At 38.6% G+C, this 24813-nt stretch overlaps 2 long non-coding RNA genes across 2 annotated transcripts in view; one reads left to right on the plus strand and one right to left on the minus strand.

The window, feature by feature from the left end:
- The window catches only part of LOC138155577 (uncharacterized), a 25195-nt gene extending 14262 nt beyond the window's left edge, over positions 1 to 10933 (minus strand). The window contains exon 1 of the long non-coding RNA XR_011166878.1: positions 10795 to 10933. This is a non-coding gene — a long non-coding RNA (uncharacterized lncRNA). The remainder of the gene's footprint in view (positions 1 to 10794) is intronic.
- LOC138155576 (uncharacterized) overlaps positions 2320 to 24813 on the plus strand; it is a 76618-nt gene continuing 54124 nt past the window's right edge. The window contains exon 1 of the long non-coding RNA XR_011166874.1: positions 2320 to 2630. This is a non-coding gene — a long non-coding RNA (uncharacterized lncRNA). The remainder of the gene's footprint in view (positions 2631 to 24813) is intronic.

Consider the following 24813-nt stretch of genomic DNA (forward strand, 5'->3'; position numbering starts at 1 on the left):
TCTCTCTCTCTCTGTCTCTCTCTCTCTGTCTCTCTCTCTCTCTCTCTCTCAGCTCCTTTCCTATCAGGCCACAAATTTCTTCAAGTCTTCCAAAGGCTATCATCTGATTTCCCTCCTCCCCTTCAGAAACAGGAGTTAATTGGTTGTCACTGTCTCTTCTTCACCGCCTATTCATTCCTAGATCCTTTGCAACATGGCTTCACTCTTCTCCAAGGTCACCAATGAATGACAATTAGTTAAACTCAATGCCTTGATTTTTTTCTTTTCTTATTCTCCTCCACTCCTCTGTAGCATGTGACATTATTGCCATGTAGAGATGGGGACACTGCATCCCCAAGAGGGGAAGTGATTGCCCAAGGCTCTGCAGGGAGTCAGCAGGCAAGCTAGTTCTCTTGGCTATCAGTCCAATACTCTTTGCACTATCCAGCACTTCTATCTTTCCAAGCCCCTCTTGATTCAACTAGATCATCCCTTATTGTAAGGATTTGCTTCTGAATTTGTCTTCCTATGGTCGGTCTATATCTTCTCCAATTCATCCCTGTCAAAGTGATACTAGCATGTTTTTTCTGATAATATCCATCTATGAGCCTTTGCCTCCTGAATAAAGTACAAGCTCCTCATTCTGGCCTTAGAATCCCTCCATCACTTGGCTCTTGCCTACGTTTCCAGCCTCATCTCATCTTGTTCCCCTTCACGTCATTCTGGGGTTCTCTCCCTTTCCTGTTCTCATTCTGTCCTCTCCTGTCTCTGTGCTTTTGTTTGTAGGATCACAGGTCTATAGCCAGAATGACTTCCGTGACCATCAGGCCCAACTCATTTTACAGACAAGGAAACAGAGGCCTAGAGAGGTGACATGATTTTCCCAAAGTCAAAGGATTATGGATGTAGAGTTGAACCATACCTCAGAGGCTAACCAACCTCCTCATTTTACATGTAAGATATATGTGTGGTTGATAGCTGTGTAATAGAAATGCACCTAGCTAGCATGTGGCATAGATAGATATCTGATTTGGGATCTGATCTACTCCATCTTGGAGGGAGACTGATTTCGGCCTTTGTGAGGAGCAAAGAGGAGGACTGTGCCTGCACCTCTGGTAGATCAGGAGAGGGGCAGGCAAGGATCCTGGACAGCCATGGCTGGGCAATCTGTCCTTACCTCTCATATCGCCAATAGAGATATCAAGTTAGAAGTCTATCTATTTACCGTTCCTCATTGTTTTCTGCAATCCAGCATCGTATAAAAGCCACAGTCTCTGATTGTTCTCCAGGGGATGGTAACTGTTAACTTCTGTTAGCTTAGTTTCCTTCTACAAAATGCTAGTTACAGCAAAGACACTCTGGAAAAGCTAGTAAATCTCTTTATCAAATCCTCTTTAACAAAGTAAGCTGTAAACAGAAATGGAGAAGATTAGAATAGACCAAAGAATACACAAGAGTAGATGAGGTCCTCTGGAAGGGGGGAGGGGAAAAAACAAAACTAAACTAACGTAATGATATCAGTGAAAATTTATGTTAAAAAAAATAAAGAGGGAAAATGAGCCCTATAGCTGGGAAGAAAGATCAGATCTATCTAATCCGAGGAGAGATAGAATTATTTCATTGAGGGGAGTCATGGAGGAGCTTTCTAAAGTTGCAGGTGCTGGGAATCCAAGGACATGGCAGGGAACATATTCACCACATGTTTCTGGCTCTGGGGAGATCTCTAGTTTGCCACTCAAAAGTTCATGCTTACCTCTCTTGACTTAGTCTCTCAAATTCCTTTTCCTTTTACCCAATTGCCTCTCTGCATCCAAAGAAGACCCTTTTCTCTTGTACACAGTTCAGGAGGCTCAGTGGTCTCTCAGGTTAGGAGTCCTATCTCCCTCCATTAAACACAGCTGACCCTTAGCAACACCTCCGCAGGCTTAGGCAGAAGTTCAATTACATTCAGATGAAGAAAGTGAGACTAAGGCAGATTAAGTGGTTTATCCAATCTAATATAAATAAACTTCAAAGCTGGGGATCTGGACCCAAATCTTCTCACTCCAAAGTTGGCACCCTTTCCATGGTATTGTCTTGTTCTCATGATAGCCTTTGGGCTTAGAAGGACCTTTCTCTTCATGCTCCCTCCAGATATTTATTTATTTATTTTTGCTTAAATCTGCCTTTTCCTTTAAGGACCATCTCTCATGCCACCTCCTTCATGAAGCCTTCCCTGACCCACCCAACTGAAAGACACCTTCCCTTCCTAACATTTTTTCCCACAGAATTTTGCCTGGTTCTGACTTCTCATCACACTGTACTTGATATCATAGTGATAAGTATATGTGCCTTTCCTTCCTATTATCTCGAAACTTCATCTAAAAATAGATGCAAAAATGCATTCTCAAAATCTGCCACAGTGATTTGCTCAAGTAAGTAGGGGTTTTTGAGGATCAGCCTTTTATGTAGCTGGAATTTTCAGTGCACCAGGAACCTTTCCATTCCTGGGGGCATTTCCCCCCCAAGACCCACCAGAGGTATTTAACCTAATCTGGAGCTAGTGTCTGATATTTCACCCTGAGAGTTTTATTACTTCATATTTTCTTTAGGTTTTAATTCTTCCTGGGAGGGATAGCACTTTAACTATCAGCCTATATCTATACTTCAAGGTAAATGAATTTCAGTCATTTCTTGAGATTGGGGGTGGGGGTGAACATGAGGGTATTGGGAGTCTGAGGAGAGTAAAGAAAAAGGGAGGGATGGCCTTCAAGACAAATTTTGTTCTTTTATAAATTTTTATAGGCTAAGTTTTGCCTGTAAGAATTAGTGTTTAACACTGAATATGAAGTGTAATTGAGTAGGGGGGAGGCAGAGTCAGGAAAGGTAAAAGGAGAGGAAGAAAGTGATGGAAAGTATGCTGAAAGAAAGAAAAATGGCGATACACAGAATCAGATTTACCTGGGGGCAAACATCTTGCTGAATCTCTCTCTCTCTCCCTCTTTCTCTCTCTCTCTCTAACTTGGGAGATCATTGAAGTGCCAGATGTATATTTTCCCTGTGATTTGGAAAAATGGTAGCCCTACATAGTCGTTTCTTATTTGTTCGCTTTTTTCTGTTCCTTTTCATCTAGCCATTAAATCTGATAAAAAAAATTCAATTCAGAGAAGAGAAATGAACAAATGTGAGAAGGGATGGTAAAGCAGTCACTAGGATAGGATGACTGAGGCTTTGTTCCAGGAAACTGATATTGGTGGGGCATACGTCTTTCCCTTAGCATTCCTTTGGCCCACTGTTCTTGTATGACATGGCCTTTTGCCAGCCTGTACCACCGGGCACAGCTGTCCTTAAATCCCTGCTCTGAACTCCAAGCTTCTTCCTATGGTATTTCTCTTCCTGTCCCCACCTTTCATCATCCTACTATGCCTCCTCACTTCCGCCATTGTGAGAGTGTGATTGGTGTGCTCTGGGGGGGGAAGGATATACTTATCTAAATTGCACCCTGGGCTTATTGTATTCTGTGATTTATTGTTATCCCCCACAAAAAACAAAATATATCCTTCCCACAGTAATTTCTAGCTATAGCTTTACCTTCAGAAATCATTGTTGATCTCTGAATAGGTGATAGGTCGAAGTCTGGACAACATTTCTCTATATGATGTTATATCAGGATTTGAGAAGGTCTCTTCAAAGATGAAGCTTAGATTTTTTTTTTAAAGCAATTGGGGTTAAGTAACTTGCTCAAGGTTACACGGCCAGGTGTTTCTGGGTGTGGTGCTGAGTGTCTGAGCCCAGGATTCGATCTCCAGGTCTTCTCAACACTGGAGCCGGTGCTCTTACTCGCTGTGCTACCTGGCCGCCCCTGAAGCTTAGATTTTTAAGGAGTTCTTGACATAGATGCTAGTTAAGATATGAGGGAAGAGAAAGACAAAATGGTGTACTTTGGCTGGAGTGGGGCCAGATTTGTTGAATGAATGAATGAATGATGTGCCATTTTTATGGGTGGGACTAGTCATCAATTCTCAGGTCTTGTGAGGGGGAGTTGTTACTGTGATGACTCTCATAGAAAGTAACAAACACTTTTGTGAATGGCAGGTGGTAGACTCTCTCCAGAAGGGGAGTGTGCTGGTAGTGGAGATCAGCTCTCCTGCCACTGAAAGTTGACCTGTGTGCACATAGAAATTCTAGGATAGTAGACCCTGCCTCAGAGTCTGGTTGATAATAGAGAAGAGGTAGAAGTAGAAAATGCATGACTGGCTTTGACTTTGCTGTTCTAATTTCACAGCTGTCTCCTAGGAACTTTTTGACCCCTAAGGTGAGGAGTCCAAGGCACCGATTTAAGACTCAGTGCTTCTGCCATTTTTTTGGGGGGGAGCCTAGAATGTCTCCTTTTTTGCCCTTCCCATTTTCCTTTCCATTTTAGTCTTTGGAAAACTTTCTAGGCTTAGTAAAAATGACTTCTTTGGTCAATCTACAGATCAAGGAGCAATCTCTTCCTCCTTGTATATTACAATAGCATGTGGTCTGTCCTATTTATATGCTACATGTAGCATTACTGTTACTGTCTACTGTTATTTGTGTAGGAGCCTTAGATCCATTCCCAGGTTTTAATGAATGGATAAACTCTATCTGTAAATTTTTTTCACCTTTATTTTTACTTATATCTTTTGTTTCTTAGTATATCCCATCCTCCTCTCCCACCCAGTTAGTCATCCTTTATAAAAAGAATAAAAAGGGGGAAAAAAAGCAGTTCAGTACAATTAATGAACACATCAGTCATGTCTGAATGTATGCAATATTCCTCACCCCTGCAATTGAATTTATTTTAAAAAGTCTTTTTAATTATTATGAGCCTGACAAACATAAACAAATATGAACATTTCCAGATACAATGAAGAACAGAAAAACATGAACATGAAATTGTGAAATCTCTGTTATGTACAGCCTGATTTGCTTTATAAGTATATACGAGTGTTATTTGGATAGTATCAACACTGCTCTGCTTGTATGTATCTCCTTCTGAACTTCTTTTTGCTCTTAACTGTTATTTTTAAAGTGTATTACTGATACTCTTTTTTCTTTTCCTTTTTTTTAGCATCACTATCACTCCCTTTTTCTCTTCCCCCATAACTGCTCCCCTCTCAAAAAAAAGTCCTATAACAAATAAGTATCACCAAGCAAAAAACCACCACCACCACCGTCAACAACACATTTATGCATTGTCCATGTCTGTGTCATTCTACACCTGCAGTTTATCACCTCTCTGCCAAGGGGCAGGAGGTATTATCATTAATTTTCTGGAGTCATGGCTGGTCTCCTCATTAATCATGGTTATTAAGTTTTTCAAAGATGTTTTCCTTTAAAGTGTTGTTATTCAACTTATAAATTATTCTCTTGGTTCTGCTCACTTCATTCTGTATTAGTTCACATGAGTCTTCCTAGGTCTCTCTGAAGCCCATCCCTTTGATCATTTCTCACAGCACAACAATATTCTATTACAGTCATATACCATCATTTTCAGCCATTCCCTAAATGGTGGACATTCACTTCATCTCAGTTAACTAGTGTTTATTAAGTACCTATCACTGTGCTAAGCTCTGGGAAACAAAGAAAGGCAAAAGATAGTCCCAGTTCTTTGTCAAAATAGAACATGCTGCTACTGATGTTTTTGTACGTATGGGTCCTTTTCTTTTGTCTCTGATCATTTTGTAGTACATGCCTCTTAGTGGTAGCTCTGGATCCTAAGACATGCATCACTAAATGACTTTTTGGATATAGTAGTGTGTTGGATTTTCTCAACTCTTCTCTGGGTAGCATGAACTATATCTTAATCTTGTAGTGTGATGTAGAAGAAAAAGCACAGGACTTGGAGTTAGAAGACCTACGTTTTATGTCTGGTGCTTTCATTGACTAAATGTGTGACTTTGGGCAAACCACTTAATCTCTGAATCTCAGTTTCATTATCTGAAAAATGAGTAGATAATAATACTTAGATTTCATACAGGTATTGTGGGCAGGGACTGGTTTTGTTTAGCTTTTTCAAAGAACTGTTATAATTATCAAATTAGATAATATATAACAAGTGCTTTGTAACTATAAATAATCTATTATTATTTGTATTTCTAGTCTGTACAGCATTTAGTACAGTGACTTTGTATGAAGTATGCTGAATAAATGATTGTTGGATGAAGGAATGAAAGAAAAGAAGAATATATTTTGTTTAGGTTCTGCTTTGGGACTTGGATTTATTTTTAAAAACAAACAAACAAATATATATTTGTCTTTTGGAGGGCAATTGGGGCTAAGTAACTTGCCCAAGGTTACACGGCTAGTTTTTTCATGTGGGTGTTAAGTGTCTGAGGCTGGAACCAAACTTGGGTCCTCCTGACTCCGGGGCCAGTGCTTTACTCACTGTGCCACCTAGCCACCCCCAAAATAAATATATTTTATGATGAACTTAGCAGTTATCAACAAACAGGAATATTTCCATATTCAAAGGATAGAAAAAGTAGATTGTATCTAAAACTATGAACCTACCACATACATATCAACTTTACACATATGTACATATATTATATATAATTTTGTATATAGTATTGTGTGTACTTTGTATATAGTAGCTTTAAGTGATAGTACCAACACTGCTTTTCTTGTCTGTGTCCCCTTCTGTTTCCTTTGCCCTTTTCTGTATATTTCTTATGTCTTATTGACACTTTTTCTCTCTTTATTGGGTTGAATTTTTCAGCTTAAGCACCTCATCCTCCAATTTTTGGTCCCTGGGTTTTTACTGTTTCTTGTGCTCTGATAACATCTTCTCTTATTATATATTTAAATTGAAAACTGTTCCATGTGTAAGAGAAGCCGGAGCATTTGGAGATGCCAAGGAGGAGGGACTGTATTGGGAACAGACAATGTTCAAGTCTCAATTGTTTATGAAACCTGAGAAGTCAGGGAACAGTTACTTCACATTGGAGGGTCTGGGCATGATCCCCTTCTTGCCATGATGTATTTTTGGAACCTGGAAGCTCTCCTGAGCTCTTTTCCAATATAAAGAAGAACCTGTAATTATGAACACAATGGCATCATTCTACCTCCCTGGTTGGGGGGCAGAGCACAAAGAAGTCAAGGAGAGACTGAGGTGGCAAGCACCCAGGGTTCTGTGTAACCCAGCTCATGTGGGTGTTAGTTTGGGGGTACATGAAAGTATTCTGAAAAAGTAAAAGAGTAGGGTTTTTATTTTGGTTCCTTGGAACCAAATGGTGCCTGGCATCATTTTGGGGCACTAGCTATGCTGGTAAGTCACTCCCTACATGTGCATCTTACTGGATTCCTGCCACCTTCTCCTTACTTGACCTTTTTATCTCTAGCTTGTCCACCTCGGGTCATGCTCCTACAAAAGGTATTCTTCTTGTTCAATTCTTGAACCTTTTTGTTGTTATCGTTGTTGTCCTTTGGCTTCCCCAAAATCCTTTTCTTTCTTTTCTTTTTGGGAGGAGGGAGGAGGACATATGATTTTCTTGGCATAGGGAGCATCCTGTGAGAAACATTCTTTGACAGTACAAAAGTCATGGTTCTCTGCAATTCATAGCCTTAGGTCTGTTTCCTAAGGTGATCAGGGAAAAAGGAAGAGGACCTATATATTCTAAAATATTTATAGCAGCTCTCTTTGTGGTGGCAAAAACAGGAAATTGAGAGGATGCCCATCAATTGGGGAATGGTTAAACAAGTTGTGGTTTATGATTGTGACAAAATACTACTGTACAATAAGAAATGATGAGCTGATTGATTTTAGAAAACATGGAAAGACTTGCATGAAATAATGAAGAGTGAAATGAACAGAAACAAAGAAATGTTGCATACCCTAACAGCAATATTGTTCAAAGAACTATGAATGACTAAGTTATTCTGAATATTATAAATGCTCAAATAAATTACAAAAGACCTTTGAAGAAAGATACTATCCAGATCCAGAGAGAAGTATCTATGGTATGGTTTTGTGTGCGTGTGTGTGTGTGTGTGTGTGAAATGACCTTTAGTGCAGGGTGGGAAGGGTGAGGGAGGGAGACAGTTCAGAGCTTAAAATGGAACAAAAATAAATAAATAAAACTAAATTTAAAAAAGGAGAGAATTGTCTGGGGGCACTAAGAGGTTGAAACAACTCATTCAGTGTCATATAACTAGGAAAGGAGAATTTGAACTAGGAGAAAGGTTTTCTTTTCTCCACGTATAGTTTTCTGTTTACTCCTCTATACTGCCTGTCTAGTCCCAGCCCTTTACATATGGTCTTTTTTGTTGTTGTTAAGGAAATTGGGAATTAAGAGACTGTGCCCAGGGTCACACAGTTAGTAAGTATCAGAGGCTGGATTTGAACTCAGGCCCTCCTGACTCCAGGGTTGGTGCTTTTCTACTGTACCACCAAGCTGCCCTTTCACATGGTCTTTTAAAACCTTCTAATGGTCTTTTGATGAGGATGGTAAATTAGACCAGAATGGTCCTTAAGAATCTTATAATACTCAATTGGGAGAAGTCTGGCCTGGTTTTAATAAGTTCCCTTAGTGTCCTTATTCCTTTGCCCTTCTCCATCTCTCTCCAGCCTCTCAAATTAAGTCCATTCAACCTCATTCTCCCTTGAGTAGAGAAAGGAGACACTACTGGTCACCAGCATCTGTGAGGTAGGTAATCCTTCATCTATTTAGCACTTCCTAGTAGATCATACTTCATTCTCCTCTAAAATTAGTGACCTCAATTTCTGCAATTTTTCTTTTTCTCACCTTTAATCCTATCTTTGTGCTGTCCTTCATCTCTCAGCTACTTCCAAATTGGTCAATGTGCTCGTCTGCTACAGTTAATTCTTTATTATCTGCCCTGAGGGAGTCAAGCAGAAGAACCAATGATCTGAAATTTATATTTGCTAGTAGAATTCATCTCTGTCTCCAAACTTCAATATGGATGAGTCCAATGTTCTGGGGATTTATAGCATTTTGAACAAAATAATGAAAGCTACAGGGTGATGATCTAACTCGGGAGAAACTGAGATACTTTCCAACTTCTCCACCCTATAGACTTGAGCTAAGACTTTCTAAATGTGCTCCTTATTGTTCATATCTCAGTCTCAAACCTCCTGGTCTCTCAACCTTATCCCAGGCTTCATATTGTACTTGGAGGATCATAGATCACAGGTCTAGAACTTGAAGGAACCTTAGAAATAATCTAGGCCAACCCCCACATTTTACAGAAGAGAAACTGAGGCTCCAAGAGGTTAAAGGATTGCCTATGGTTCCCTAGGTAAGAAGTATAAGTGTCAGGGGTGGCTAGGTGGCTCAGTGAATAGAGCACCAGCCCTGGAGTCAGAAGGACCTGAGTTCAAATCCGGCCTCAGATACTTAACACACAAAAAACTAGCTGTGTGACCTTGGGTAAGTCACTTTACCCCAACTGCCCTCTCCAAAAAGCCACAAAGAAAAGTATCGGTGTCAGGATTTGAAACTGTGGCACTCTATCCACTGTACCCTAGCAACTATTATCAATAAACGGAAAAGACCATGATTTACAAAGGCCATCCACTGAATTTCGGGCCATCATCAGTCATCTTGACTTTTGTCTTGTCACTGGACTTCAGTGACTCTGGAAGAGAGAATAAGGCTGACTTGTGCAACTCTGCTCAATTGAAGACATCACCCTTGTGATGTCATTGGTCCTTTTGGAAAATGAGGAATGAACAACAACAAAGGTATTTGTGATAAAATGCCTTTTCTGGTAAAAATGGTAGATAATATCAAAGGAAGGTGTGTCCTCATCAACCTGTTTTGTCCACAGCCCTGGATTTGCTAAACTTCCACTTGGAATTTCTAGAAGGATTGCATTGGAAAGAGCACAGGATTGGGATTTTGGAGACCAGGCCTTCTGTCAAGCCTATGCCACTAACTAGTTGTATGGCCTTGGGCAAATCACTTTATCTTTTGGTGTCTCCGGTTCCATCTGAAGGAGGGAGTTGGATCAGAGAACTTTGAGGTTCCTTCCAATTCTACAAATAGAAATGATTTTTATAGAATTGATTTTTTTCAGAAAAAATATAGCTAAAATTATTTTTATAGTGGCTAGTGTTCTGCATAACAAATCTAATTATCATAAATTTCTTTAAAAACTGGTGACTGTCCTCCAAATTAAATACAGTATTTTCTTCTTTCATCCCCAGTGTTCTATTTTTTCCCTTTCTAAAAGAGCAGGTAAGCTCTACTTTTCAACTCTAATAAGCAGAATAACAAAGACCTAGGGAGGCTGTGACTTTCTCAAGTTTACAGAGCTAGTAAACTTCACTGATGGGATTTGAATGTAGGTCCCATTCCCAAGCCAAGGATATTTCTATTGAAGCGCATTGTCTCTACGTTTAATCCCCTTCTTTTTGGATGATTTTGTAAAAAGCATTGATTTTTTTTATATGGGCTTGAGTTTTAGAATGGCAGCTGCCAGTGGAGGAGATGGGCTTTACAATGTTTCGTTGCTAGGGGATAGGGACTGGACCCGTGGTGTCTCTGGAAAAGGTTGTTTAGTACCCCAAGAATTTCAATGACTTGGTCATATGACCAGAATGAGTCAAAGGCAAGATTTGAAAAGGGTGCCAGGTAGACTTTTTAGTCACTTCACCAAATTGCCTCTCAAGAGTGTTCCAACTGTAAATAATTTTAAGCCAAAATGCTTGCTCTTCATCCAATTGGCTGAAATACCTTTGCAAAGGAAGAGTTCATAGAGGATAGATCCATCCAAATTGGGAATCAGACGCATAAATTTCCCTCCTGGCTATTAGGTAGTATGATTAAGGAGACTAATTTCACTGACCTGTCTGGAGATGAGACCTGTTTCTCTAAAAAAGTGCTGTACAATCTTCCTCTCCTGTTGTACTCCATGACATTTCATACTTGGCTGCTGGTAACCCTTCCTACTTGCTCATTGTTGATTTGGCCACTGAGGGTGAGTATTAAACTAGGCAGCTCTGACTCTGAAGGGAAAAAGCATTGACTCACCCTATAGCCTGGGGCAATGTTTCACTCCTGTGATTTTATAGAGCTAAGGGGCTGATATTTTGCTGAATTCATTCAAGTTCCTTCCTGTTCTTTGGACTCACCCTTCCACAAGCTCTTGCTTGCCTTACATACCTGAACCGACTAGAGCTGATCAGAAACATTAGATAATATTTAAGTGACTTGTTTTTTTATGACTGTCTTCATCCACATGCCTTATATAGAAGGAGAGTGCAGCATATAGTTTGTGTATACTTATGTTTTTAAACAGTCTTATTGATGCCTTTTTGGTGATTTATTCTTGGTTTTAAAAAAAATTACATCTTTTAAACTTTCTGGATCATCTATTCTGACCCCTTCACTTATTACTTTCTAAAATTTCATTTATTGCTCTGAATTTAATGAAAACTAAGAAATAACATCTATGTACCAAATAGAAAGAAAAATAATCTATATGAAAACATGGAACTCTATTCTGTACACCTTGTTTTTTGTCAAGTGTATGATAAATATTACTTTCAAAGCTGCCCTATTTATCTGTGTTTCCTTCTGAACTTTGTCTCTTTTATACATTAAAAATGTTCTAATGACATTTTTTCTTCCTTTTCTACATTTTTGGCAACTCTATCAATAGCTTCCCTCTCCCCAACAGATCTCCCCCAAATAAAAAAAAAGAGAGAACAATCCTTAATATAATAAGCACAATCAAGCCAAACAAATTCACACACTTGGTGGTCAAAAAAGAATGTATGTCTAATTCTGCCCTCCAGTCTATCATCCCTTTGTCAGGAGGTAGGTAGCATGCTTCCTCATGAGCATGCTGCAGTCAGGGTGATGCACATTTTTAAGTCTTTCAAAATTGTTGTTCCTTGCAATGTCATCCTTCCTGTATAAAATGCTCTCAGGGTTCTACTTAACTCTGAAGCAGTTCATGCAAGTCTTCCTAGGTTTCTTTGAAAACTTCTATTTTATAATTTCTTATGGTGTAATGGTTCTCCACAGTTTGTTCTGAAGTTACTGAATCTTGAGTAATAACTTTGTTTCCTGGCTTTTGTTACCCTGGAAAGTTTCTTATGAATAGTATGGTACAAATAGAAACAAAATCTATTTTACCTAAATGCTATTTTAAAATTTCTAGACAAATGAACGTTTGTTTTTACCGTAATAGCTATAATGTTACAATTGCTGATGTTCTTCCATCTGGAAGAAAACCGCTTTCATTTCTGGTACCTATGTTCTTTCTACTGGATGATGCCTCTCATTTAGTCTTTCGTATATATCAGTTATGTGTCTATATCACGTGTCTCCTTGTAGCAGAAAGATTACCACTTTGGCATTCAAATAAGAAGACCTCAGTTTGAAGCCCAGCTCTGACATTTCTAGGCTTGTGACTTATTCAGATAAGTCACAGAGGATAAGCTCTCTGAGGTTTAGTTTCCTCATGTGTAAAATAGAGACAATATTTACACAGTCGATCTCAGAGAGTTGTTAAAATGAAAATAGCTTTGTAAATCTCAAAGCTTTAAATGAATGTTCGTCATTATTGTTTGTCTGGTACTCTGGTCTGTGGACCACTATAGCACATCAGGAATGTGATCCTTATTTAGCTGTTTACTTTTTCCTTTGCAACATTAGCAAAGAACCTTGCACCTAGCAGGAACCTAACAGATGTTTGTTTAATTGAGTTGAACATTGCAGGTCTTCCTTTCAGCCATTGGTCACCTTCCAAACCACCAGAGACCAGACATTCCTCCCGTTCATAGATGTCTTCTGACTACATACTTACTCCTAACTTTCAGAACTTTCTATCTTTCATTTTGTCTATGTGTAGAAGAAATAAAATCATTCTCAACTACAATATCATGTTTTCCTGATATATGGCAACACTTAATGCATGAAGTTCATTAGCTTGGAAATTCCTTGTGTTGGAGGCTTAAGGTTATACAAAATTAATTACTGGATTAAGAAAAGGAATATTATTGATCATTGTATTGATCAGGTTCTTAAGTCTTTCAAAATTGTTCATTTTTTTCACTTTTTTTTTGAGAGGGGGGAAGGCAGGGCAAATTGGGGTTAAGTGACTTGCCTAAGGTCACACGGCTAGGAACTATTAAGTGTCTGAGTCCAGAGTTGAACTCAGGTCCTCTTGACTCCAGGGCTGGTGCTCTATTCACTGCGCCACCTAGCCACCCCCAAATTGTTCATTTTTACAATGTTGTTGTAGTATATATTGTTCTCCTTGATTGACTCACTTTACTCTGTATCAGTCCATACAAGTCTTGCTATGTTTTTCTGAAACTGCATTTTTATCATTTTTACAGTGCATCAAAAGGTATATATACAAAGATATTTTTCTTTATAATGTTGCTTTTTATAAGATATTTTCCTGTATCTGTTCACTCACTCTTCATTAGTTCATATTAACCAAGATTCTCTGAAACCTTCCCTTTCATCATACCTTATGGCAGAATAATATCCTATTACATTCATGTACAATTTTTGGTCATTCCTCAATTGCCCAAGAAGCAATCTAAGACTCAAACCCTTAGATTTCATGGCTATTGCCTACTCAGCATTGTCCTTTCTCTTAACCTCTAACCCTCATCTTTAGTCATTTCCCTGTTGAAATGAATGTACTTGTTAACCAGACTGAACTGGTCTCTCACCTGTGAATGACTGGAGTGGAACAGAGCAGGCTAGAGACAGAATCAGAAATCAAACAGAAGTTTAATTTCAAAGTGAGGGGCACGACTTGTGAGTAAGGATGGAACAAGATACAAGTGCTGGGGCCTTACCTGTGGTTGGGGGGGGAACCTGAGACAGTGTGGGGAGATCTCAATATTTATACCAACGACTGTGCAGTGAGTTGTAGCCCTGACAATAAGGGCTAACAGCAACAATGTGACAAGTTTGATTCATAGCAGGGCTTTACGTCGGAAACATGGGTAATTTGTACAGTGCTGGTAGGAGCTCAGGGAACACTTGATATTGGTCAAAGCAATACAAGAACTATGTGATTTTGCCAGATGATGAGATCGTACAGAGAGTGAATGCAAAGGATTGTTGTTATGTAAAGCTCAGGGCACATCTTGCTTGCTAGCCCTTAGCTTTGGAAAACAGGGTATTTCCTAATATCTTGGCATATTTATACACCAAAATATCTTTCTCTGTGTTCAATCCTTCTTTGTCTATTTCAGATAATAATGAAGTTCATCTGATTCCCTCTCCTCCATTCCTTCCTCAATATTTAATTACTCTTCTTACACATCCCAATTATGAGAAATAGAAAAGTTCCACACCTTCTTCCTCCTTTCTACCCTCATGAATTCCTTCTTTTTTCCCCCTCTCTTTTCTTTATTTTCTTCAAACCCTCAGAATAGAACCAATCCACCCCATACGACCCCCAGATTGTTTTATTTAACTCCTTCAATAGATTTTGAGGATATTGAACTTCTGAAAGGATACTTGTTTCTTCTCCCTCTATTAGAATGTCAGTATTACATCATCATATGGTATCCTTTCCAGTTGCTGAAATAAATTTACCTTTCTAGGTTTCTCTGGAATCTTGTAAAGTCCTCTATTCAATTAAAGATCATTCCCCCCTCACTTTTAGGATTATATTTTGTTTTTCAGGGTACATTATTCTTAGTTGCATTACTCTTTTGCCTTTGGGAACATTGTATTCTGAGTTTTCCTGTACTGGAATTTGGTGCCAGGGTCAGACTCCACCCTCTGCTCTCTATGTGGTCTCAACATGGATCCTCTGGACCATTGTGCTGACTTCCAACTCTCAGGATCAAGTTTCCTTGGATCTTTGTGGTTCAGAGAGATAATTATCCAGGGCTGACTGGCATCTTAGGACAGAGCTTTAGAGACTTAAGAATCCCTTGGCCTGAGCTGTTCTGATCCAAACTTTGTGGAACTATGCTGGTCTGGTCCCTGCCTGATGCTACTCCCTGGGGCTTCCAAGGTACCATGCCCCGGCTTTCTGACCTCCCTGTGATGGAGGCTTGAGAAGTAAATAAATTAGATGAGAGAATTCTCAAAGAAGGAGGATGTGAAACATTTCTGGCCATTTTTATCGTTGAAAGATGTACAATACAATGAAAATACAAATTGGACTAAAAGCGAAACAGAAAGCTTGCATATCATTAATATAATAAATGACACAATAGTTTTTCAAGAGAGTTAAGTCAAACTTTAGCTTCTCTGCAAAATGAAAAGTAATAATTCTGGTTAAGATCCATAGTTACTGGTTCAAAATCTGTACAGTGCTGGGTAAATTACTAGCAAAGCACTTTACCATATTCCTCTTTGAGTTAAGCCTTCTCCATCTTTCTTAACAGAATGTGTCAAACATTATAACCAAAAGATGAGAATAGCCATTAACACTTCAAATATAGGGCTATATATGGTTATATATTTAATACAAATAATTTACAGCTTCTACTACTTAAAACATCTGAAAAAAACATAATAATATATTGGCTGAGAATCAATCAATAAACATTCATTAAACACCTTCTATGTGGTAGGCACTGTGCTAAGTGCCAGGGATACAAAAAGAGGCAAGAGAGAATACCCATCCTCAAGGAGTTTACAATCTAATTGGGGAGATAACCATGCAAACAAATATAGCTAAATAAAGCAAGCCATATACAGGATAAGTAGGAAATAGTTAAATTAAATTAATTAAAATAGGGACAACATTGGAATTAAGAGGGGTTAGGGAAAGCTCCTTATAGAAGGTGGGATTTTAGTTGGGACTTAACTCCTGCTGAGTGCACGTAATGTTTTTAGAACAATATAGGGGTGTGATGGTAAATATTTAATAATCAAACTCTCTGGGGGAAAATGTATGCATACACATTAAGCTTAATCTGTGTTACCTATATTTTCTCAAGTTTAGAAATCAACGAAACAATAATTCAAGCCCTAAATTGTCATGATCTCAGATTTCTGAGGTTTAAGCATATGTCTACACTGAAAATTTAATATTTGGTTCTTGGAAGGTGGTTAGAACAGGCTCCAGCATACCCCTGGAAGGAGGCAATATTTATAAATATTTTTGTCTTCTCCAAGCAAGATATATTGACCATAAGACTAGCAGAAAAAAAGCTGAGGGTGAGCGTATTGGAATCTGATGCCAAAGCTGAATTGGAAGAACATATTTAGCATACTTAAAATGTAAGCAATATTAGTCTTAACACAAAATTGTAGCAAGGTAAAATGGATGACAATGAATCCAAAGGTATTAAACAAATGTTTGCACAATGTTAATGACATATATGGCTTAGAATTCCAAAGTAGCTATAGAAAGATGAACATTTCATTGTCAAATAAGAGGAAAAAGACTTGTAGATGTTCTCAGACAATATAATCTTGGAATAAACAGACCTCACAGTAAAGAATGTCAACATATATATGTTATTTGATTTGACCACTCTAACTGAAAGTGGAGTCTCTCTGGAGATATCCAATGAAATGGCTAAAGTTCGAGGATGTAAACTAAAGGAACTCCATGGGTAACATCCATATGAACTCAACCAATAATACATTAACAATGAAGCACTGAACAAATAGTTATGTCATGGAGATTTGATTATAGAAATAGAAAGGTTTATGACAGTAATTCAGGATCAAATCAATATAATCAGAAATTATAGAAAGGTTATTTTTAAGGATACTGGATTTATTGATTACTACAGATTATATAGTAAATTAGCTTATCACTGTAGGTTGTAAACATTTAGCATCCACCAGATAACTAGAAAGACATAATCATGTGGCTAGAATTATATACTTGAAGCTTGTTCTCCTTTATAAATTACTAATGACCTAATACTATGAATACAAGTCCCAAAATATTCCTTTTTTTTTCTTTTTGGAGGGCAGCTGGGGTTAAGCAACTTGCCCAAGGTCACAGGGCTAGTTTTGTGCTAAGTGCCTGAGGCCAGATTTGAACTCAGGTCCTCCTGACTCCAGGGCCAGTGTTCTATTCACTGTGCTACCTAACTGTGATAGTAATGGCATTTAAAGATTCCCCTGTATTGGCTTGGTTTTCAAATTGATTGTGTTAAAACCCAGAGCTTGTTAATGCCACCTGTGGGATGGACTTGTTGATGTGAAAAGAAAGTCCTGAACTGGGAGGAGCTGGTGACGTAGATTTGGAGAGACAAGAGAGAGGCAGAAGAACTTTTTTTTGGAAGCAGCACCTCGTGGAGAGAGAGAGACTAAGAGAATTGCTGGTGGCTGCTTTGAATTGCCCTGGACTTTTGAGACCTGCCCCCTGAGCTGCCAAGGACTGAGGAGACATGGCTATTTTGCTGGTACTTTGTCTGTCTGTTTTGATGTTGTTTTGCCAGATTTGTCCACTGGTGAAAGACAGTCCTTTTGTTGAAGAAGTCCTGGAACCTGGCTGTTCACTAAGAAGCCCTGAGACTGTCCTGCAGACAGAGAGTGAATACTGTCCACTGGTGAAGGACAGTGCTGTTGTTGCAGGGGTCTGGAGACTGTCCTGCAGACAGAGTGAATACTGTCCACTGGTGAAGGACAGTGCTGTTGTTGCAGGGGTCTGGGAACCTTTCTGTTGGTTCAGAAGCCCTGAAGAAGGATTTTCTTGTTGTATGTTTACAGAAATCCTGGGAGAGGGCTTTGCTAATGTTTTCAGGGGTTCTAGGACTGTTCTACAGACAGAGGATGAATTAATGAAGGGACTGGCAACGTATCTTGTGGCCTTGCTAAGCCTTGTCTCCCCAGGAACTAAGATTGCTGAGAACTTGCCTTGTGTCAATATGAAGAAAAGACCTCCATTTGGGTATTAAGTGCTGTGTTTAAACTTGATGTAACTCTGGGGTAGATTCAATTGAGATCCAGGGATGGGGAACTTTTGACCTTTTTGTGCTCTGTGATTGACAAATAAAGGTATAGCCTAGGGGTGGAGAAGTATTTAGACCAGGGACTTTGTAATTGATTGAATGATTGGAAGGTCCTGGGGTGGGGTAGTCCTTGGAGATTATTTAATCACATTTAGTAATTGCTGTATTTGGAATGATGTCATGTTTTGATCTTCTCTGTTCTTGGTTGGTCACTGAATAAAATGGAGAGCACCTATGCTGGTATTTTGAACCTTGGGAAGTTGCCTTTTCTTGGCATTACATTACACTAACCACCCCCAAAAATATTCTTGAAAATTCAACAAATACATTTGAATGGACCTGGAGCATCATGGCTGATAGAGCTATTGGTGACAACTGCCTAGATATAACATCAATCCATACAAATTGAAAAGCAAGTAGAGGTTAATATACTGACTACTCACAATCTCTCCAAACCACATGGAGTGAAAAGCTTGCAAAATACAGAGACCCATAGGAACAAAGTAAAACCAGGTAGGAAGTAGAGGAGGTAATAAAGTCTCAAAGATGACCATTATTCAATTACAAAAAGACAGTCATTTCATGCATTTGAGCAATGGTCTGCAAACCATTAACTATAGGAGACTAATAACAGGGTAGTGATTTATTCTTAGTCAGTCTCTGGTTTGTTGTTGTCCCATTGTTCAGTTGCATCTGACTCTTCATGAACCCCAGGACCATCACACGGCAGGCCTGTCTTCCACTACCTCTCAAAGTCTTACAAGTTCATGTTCATTGCTTCCATGACACTATCTATCCATATCATCCTCTGTTGTTGTTCCCTTCTCCTTTTACCTTCAATCTTTTCCAACGTGAGTCTTTTCCAATGAATCCTGTCTTCTCATTATGTGACCAAAGTATTTAAATTTCAGCTTCAGTATTTGACCTTCCAGTGAATAGACTGAATTAACTTCTTTAAATATCGACTAATTTGATCTCTTTGCTGTCCAAGGGACTCTCAAAAGTCTTCTCTAGCGCTACAATTCGTGAGTCAATTCTATGGTGCTCACCTTTCCTTATAGTCCAACTCTCACAGCTATACATTGCTACTGGAAAAACCATAGTTTGACTATACAGACTTTTGTCAGCAAGGGGATATCTCTGCTTTTTAGGATGTTGAAAAGATTTGCTATAGCTTTCCTTCCATGGAGCAAGTATCTTTTAATTTCAAGGTTGCAGTCACTGTCTGCAGTGATCTTTTTTAAAAATACATATTCAATTATTTTTATTTTTAGAAAACTGACTTTTCTCTTTTTCTTTTCTTATTTACTTTTAGTTTGCAACATTTAGTTACACAAGCTTTTGAGTTCCAAATTTTCTCCCCCTTGCTCTCCTCCCCCTCCCCCCCCATGGCAGCATGCAATCTGATATAGCTTCTACAAATACCTTCACATTAAACATTAGTCAAGTTGTAAAGAAGAATTATGACCAATGGAATGAACAATGAGAAAGAAGGGACAAAACAACAAAAAAAGAGAGAGCAAGTAGTTTGCTTCATTCTGCATTCAGACTCTGTAGTTCTTTCTTTGAATGTGGATAGTCCTTTCCCATCATGAGTCTTTTGGAGTTGTCTTATAGCCTTTCATTGCTGAGAGGAGCCCAGTCTATCAAAGTTAGTCATCGCAGATATAATGTGTCTGTAATTGTGTACAATGTTCTCCTACTTCTGCTCCCCTTACTCAGCACCAGCTTATATAAGTCTCTCCAGGTTGTTATGAAGTCTGTCTACTCCTCATTTCTTATAGCACAATAGTATTCCATTACATTCATATACCACAACTTATTTAGCCATTCCCCATTTGATGGACATCCCCTTGATTTTGCAGTGATCTTTGACACCAGGAATATAAACTCTGACACTTCTTGCATTTCTTCTCCCTCTCTTTGCCAGGAAGTGATGGGACCAGTTGCCAAAGTCTTAGTTTTTTTTTTTTATGTTAAGCTTCAAGCCAACTTTCACATTCTCCTCTTTTACACTCCTCAATAGGCTTCTTATTTCCTTTTCACTTTCTGCCATCAGAGTGGTATCATCTGCATATTAGAGATTGCTGACTTTTCTTTCAGCAACCTCAATTCTGGTTTTTTGTTCATCCAGTCCAGCATTTTACATGATGTCCTCTGTATATAAATGAAATAAATAAGGTGACATCATATTCCTTTTGCAATCTTAAACCAATTAGTTGTTCAATGTTTGGTTTTAGCTGTTGTTTCTTGGCTTGCATACAGGTTCCTCAGGAGACAAGTAAGATGATGTGGAACTCCTGTCTGCCACATTTTGTTGTGATTCACACAAGGTTCAGTGTAGTCAATGAAGCAGAACCAGATGTTTTTTTTTTCTTAAACTCCCTTGCTTTCTCCACAATCCAGTAAATGTTGGCAATTTGGTCCCTAGTTCCTTTGCCTCTTCAGAAACCAGCCTGCTCTTCTGGTAATTTTCAGTTCATGTATTGCTGAAGCCTAGCTTGCAGAATCTTAAGCATAACCTTGCTGGTATATGAAATGAGCAGAATTGTTCAGTAATTTGAACATTCTTTGGCAGTACCCTTCTCTCTCTCTCTTTTTTTTTTTTGGAGGGCAGTTGGGGTTAAGTGACTTTCCCAAAGTCACATGGCTAGTAAGTGTGTTAAGTGTCTGAGGCTGGATTTGAACTCAGGTCCCCCTGACTTTCAGGCCAGTGCTCTATTCATTGCACCACCTAGCCACCCCGACAGTACTCTTCTTTAGGACTGGGATGAAAACTGATCTTTTCCAATTTAGTGGCCACTGTTAAGTTTTCCAAATTTGCTGGCATATTGAGTGCAGCACTTTAACAGCATCATCTTTTAGGATTTTTAGTAACTCACCTGGAATTCCATCACCTTCAATAGCCTTATGCTTCCTATATCCCACTTGACTTCATTCTCTAGGATGTCTGTGTAACCACACCATCATAGTTATTGGTAATATTTGTTTATTTATATTATTAAGATCTTTCTTGTATAGTTCTTTTGTGTATCCGTGATGCTTCTTAGTCTCTTCTGCCTCTGTTAATTCCTTAACATTTTTGTCTTTTATCATGCCCATTTTTGCATGAAGCATTCCCTTAATATCTCTGATTTTCTTGTCTTTCCCATTCTACTGATTTCTTCTTCTTTTTTTTTTTTGCATTGCTCTTTTAAGAAAACCTTCTTATCTGCTTCTGGTTGAACCCTATAATGCTTTCCTTTTAGCAATCTTATGAAATAAGCATTGTAAATATTATTTTTCTCATTTTACATGAGGAAACTGACATTCAGAGAGGATAACTGACTTGCTCAAGGTTGCACAATTAGGAATGGCTAAAGCCTGGATTCAAATTTAAGTCTCTTGACTCCAAGTCTAATTCTCTTTCCAGGAAAGAAAGGTTTAGAACTTAGGTCTCTCACAAACCTATGATCTTACCATGAGACAACATTATCTTTAATTTTCAAACTTATGAGCAAAGGGTCATTTTGTGTTATCAGAGCTTAGTGTTATAATAAAAGTTACAGAAAAGTTAATATATCACATGATTAATGGTATACATGATGTGACATGATAATTGTCTATTGATGATAGTTTCCATAAATGACTGCAGTTAGTATTACTTTTAAATAAGCAAGACAAAGCTTTAGTTCTCCTGTTTTAATTTTGTTTTCAAATATCTTTATTCAGCATTCACAATTTTCCTTGCTATGATGTCTTTAGTTGTTTTTTTTATACTATGACATTTAAAAAGTTTGAGAGACATAGTTTCTGGATAATTTAATCATTTTATTAATAAGACTAGCATGATTATTAATAAAGGGTCAGTGGCACTCTCCAATGCCAAAGACTCTTCATGGTGGTGGGCTTACAGTTTCTATGCCCTTGGAAGAGGTGTTCCTGAGGGTGGCAATAAACTCTGATTGGTTAACAATTAATGAGAGAACATATTACAGTGAGGGGTTAGACTGTATTCCAGTGAGGGTCTTGGGAGTAACTTGGATTACCCAAGTCTTGATCAAAGAGGCTCATCAATGTCCATATCACTTGTCTGACATAAGGGAGAATCCACATTTCCCCAGACCAGTCTGAGTAAACACAATGAGCAGAAATCCTTCTATTATCCCAAACTTACAATTTCTTTTACTGTTTTTGATTAGATCTTAGCCTACATAAGTCTTTTTTTTTCTTTTTGAAGGGGGGAAGGCAGGCCATTGGGGTTAAGTGACTTGCCCAAGGTCACAGGCTAGTTTGTGTGTGTGTGTGTGTGTGTGTGTGTGAGAGAAGTGTCTGAGGCAGGATTTGAACTCAGGTCCTCCTGACTCCAGGGCCAGTGCTCTATTCACTGTGTCATCTAGCCACCCCCCTACATAAGTCTGCAAGATTTTTCACAATGGTTGATTTCTGGATGAGGAAGCAGAAAAGGGGGAAAAAACCTTGGTGCCAATACAATAATTGGTTATTAAGTACAAGAAATAAATAATCGTTTCTTTCAATGTACACATCTGAAATGACAAAGATTCTAAATTTCCTTTCCCAAAAGCTGAAGTTCTCTTGTTCTGACCCCCCTCCATATTTTAAGGTTAATATTTCCTATGTGCCTCTCATGTGCTCCCATCATCTTTACCTCACAATCCTAACATTGGTGAGATCCTTGTTGTCACCTGCTTTTATTCTCTTATTGGTTATCCTTAAAAGGGATTAAGAATGCAAAGAATCAGAGTCATGAGACTATTGCCTATTGAGTCTAGCTGGGAGGAGATCATGATCACTTTTATGTAGGGTATCTGGAGGAGAGATACTGCCAAGATCCGTGATTTTAGGGAGGAGAGAGAGCACAATAAGAATGGGCTGAATCTGTGGCATATGGGAGTCTTGGAGGAGAAAGATGAAAGTGAAGAAAAGTTGGGGCTAAGTGAGGAAGATAAAAAGGGGAGGGATTTGCCTATCTCAGATAGCCTTTTTTTTATTCCTTCTGAACTAGACCCCATCTGCTTTGCCACTGGATCCTAAAGTCTACTGTGCATTTCCTATTGACTTACAGAAGAAACCTCTCATCTGAGTTTCTTCTTAAATTCTCTGGGCATCAGTTGCCTCATCTTTAAAATGATAGGGCTGGATTAGTTATCTCTACAGTTTTTCCAAATCCAACATTCTGAGTTTATGCTCAAAGTTAAAAGAAATAAAATCTTTCATTTCTCAATTGTAGATAAAAGGCTCAAAAAATGAAAACTCCTGGGAGAGGAGGCAAATTGATATGAATGAGTTTCAGTTAAAACATAAATGCTCAGGCAGATTTTCAGAAAAACCTGGAAAGACTTGCATGAACTGATGCTGAATGAAGTGAGCAGAACCAGGAGAACATTGTATATAGTAACAGCCACATTGTGTGATGACTGACTTTGATAGACTTAGCTCTTCCCAGCAATGCAAGGATTTAAGACAATTCCAAGGGACTCATGATGGAGAAAGTGCTGTCCACATCCAGAGAAAGAAATGTGGAGTCTGAGTACAGACTGAAGCTTACTATTTTCTCTCTCTCTCTTTATTTCTTGTGTTTTTTTCCTTTTGTTCTGATTCTTTTTTCACAACATGACTGACTAATGTGGAAATATGTTTAATATGATTGTACATGTATAGCCTATATCAGATTGCATGCCATCTTGGGGAGGGGAGAGAAAAAAATTGGAACTCAAAATCTTGTAAAAGTAAATGTTGAAAACTATCTTTGCAGTAATTGGAAAAAATAAAATACTATGGTGGAAAAACACAAACACCATTAGATCTTTCCTTGTTCTAGTGAGATAGGAAGTTTCCCACTAGAGCTAGTAGGGATGGGCTAGGGTGGGATGTGGACTACTCTGCATCAGATAATGCTATGGAGGAAAAAAAAAATGAAAAAAAAATCACAATGGATTGGGCACTGCACTTGGAATCAGGAAGACCTCAGTTCAAATCCTACTTCAAAAACTTTCTAGCTATGTGACTTTAGGCAAGCTACTTTGTCCCTCCCAACCTGTTTTCTCATTTAAAAAAATGGGAATAATAATAGTAATTACCTCCCAGGGTTTGCCGTAAGGACAAAATGAGTTAATCTATATAAAGCACTTTGCATACCTTAAAACACTAAATAAATGCTTCCTATATACACACACTATCTATGCATATATGTGTGTATGTATGTATGTGTACATAAACACACACACACATAGATAGATAGATAGATAGATAGATAGATAGATAGATAGATAGATAGATAGATAGATATACTCATGTTTAGGAATCAGGAAAGAACAAATAAGCTAAAGACCTCCTTCAGGGATTTTGCAATTTTGTTTAGTCTAGTCTATTCATGTCCATTTGTGCCTGAACAAATAGAATTGCTGTGCAAAGATGCTTCTTATTCTGTGCTATGGAAGTCAGCCACTGTTCTAAGGACTTTATTCAGGGGTGAGTTGAGATTAATGTCATAGGTCCTGGATTAGGAGCTCCCCAAATGTTGTCTGTATACCCCTTCACTTGCTTTTGACCATCTCTGATCCCTTTAAATTTTTCACCTTAGAATCAGAATGTTAGAATTGTAAGGGATATCTTAGATTATAGATAATAGATAACTTCTTTGCTTCCACTTGTGGCAGAAAGATCACCTGTCCCCTCCCCCTCACAGAGTACTTGGGGCTCCATTTTTGGGTCTAGCCCTTGAATTGTCCATTCCCATTTCTTTGGATTTGTGGTGGGGAGGAGCAGCAGGGCAGGTGAATTTCTCCTGACTTAGCCAAAATTCCTACTTCCCTCTTCCCCAATTGATGGCAGGCACCTTTCCCCCCTTCATTTGACCTTGAAACATGACAAAGGAGGATCCAAATGTGACTCCTTAGCCCCCTGAGGATGCCATGCTGTTTGTCAGGAGCTGCCAGTGACCTCGGTCATACAGTATG

Source organism: Petaurus breviceps, unplaced genomic scaffold (genome assembly GCF_028583685.1).
Source record: "Petaurus breviceps papuanus isolate PSGF00001 unplaced genomic scaffold, PetGlider_PUasm1.0 91133, whole genome shotgun sequence".
Classification (NCBI taxonomy): domain Eukaryota; kingdom Metazoa; phylum Chordata; class Mammalia; order Diprotodontia; family Petauridae; genus Petaurus; species Petaurus breviceps.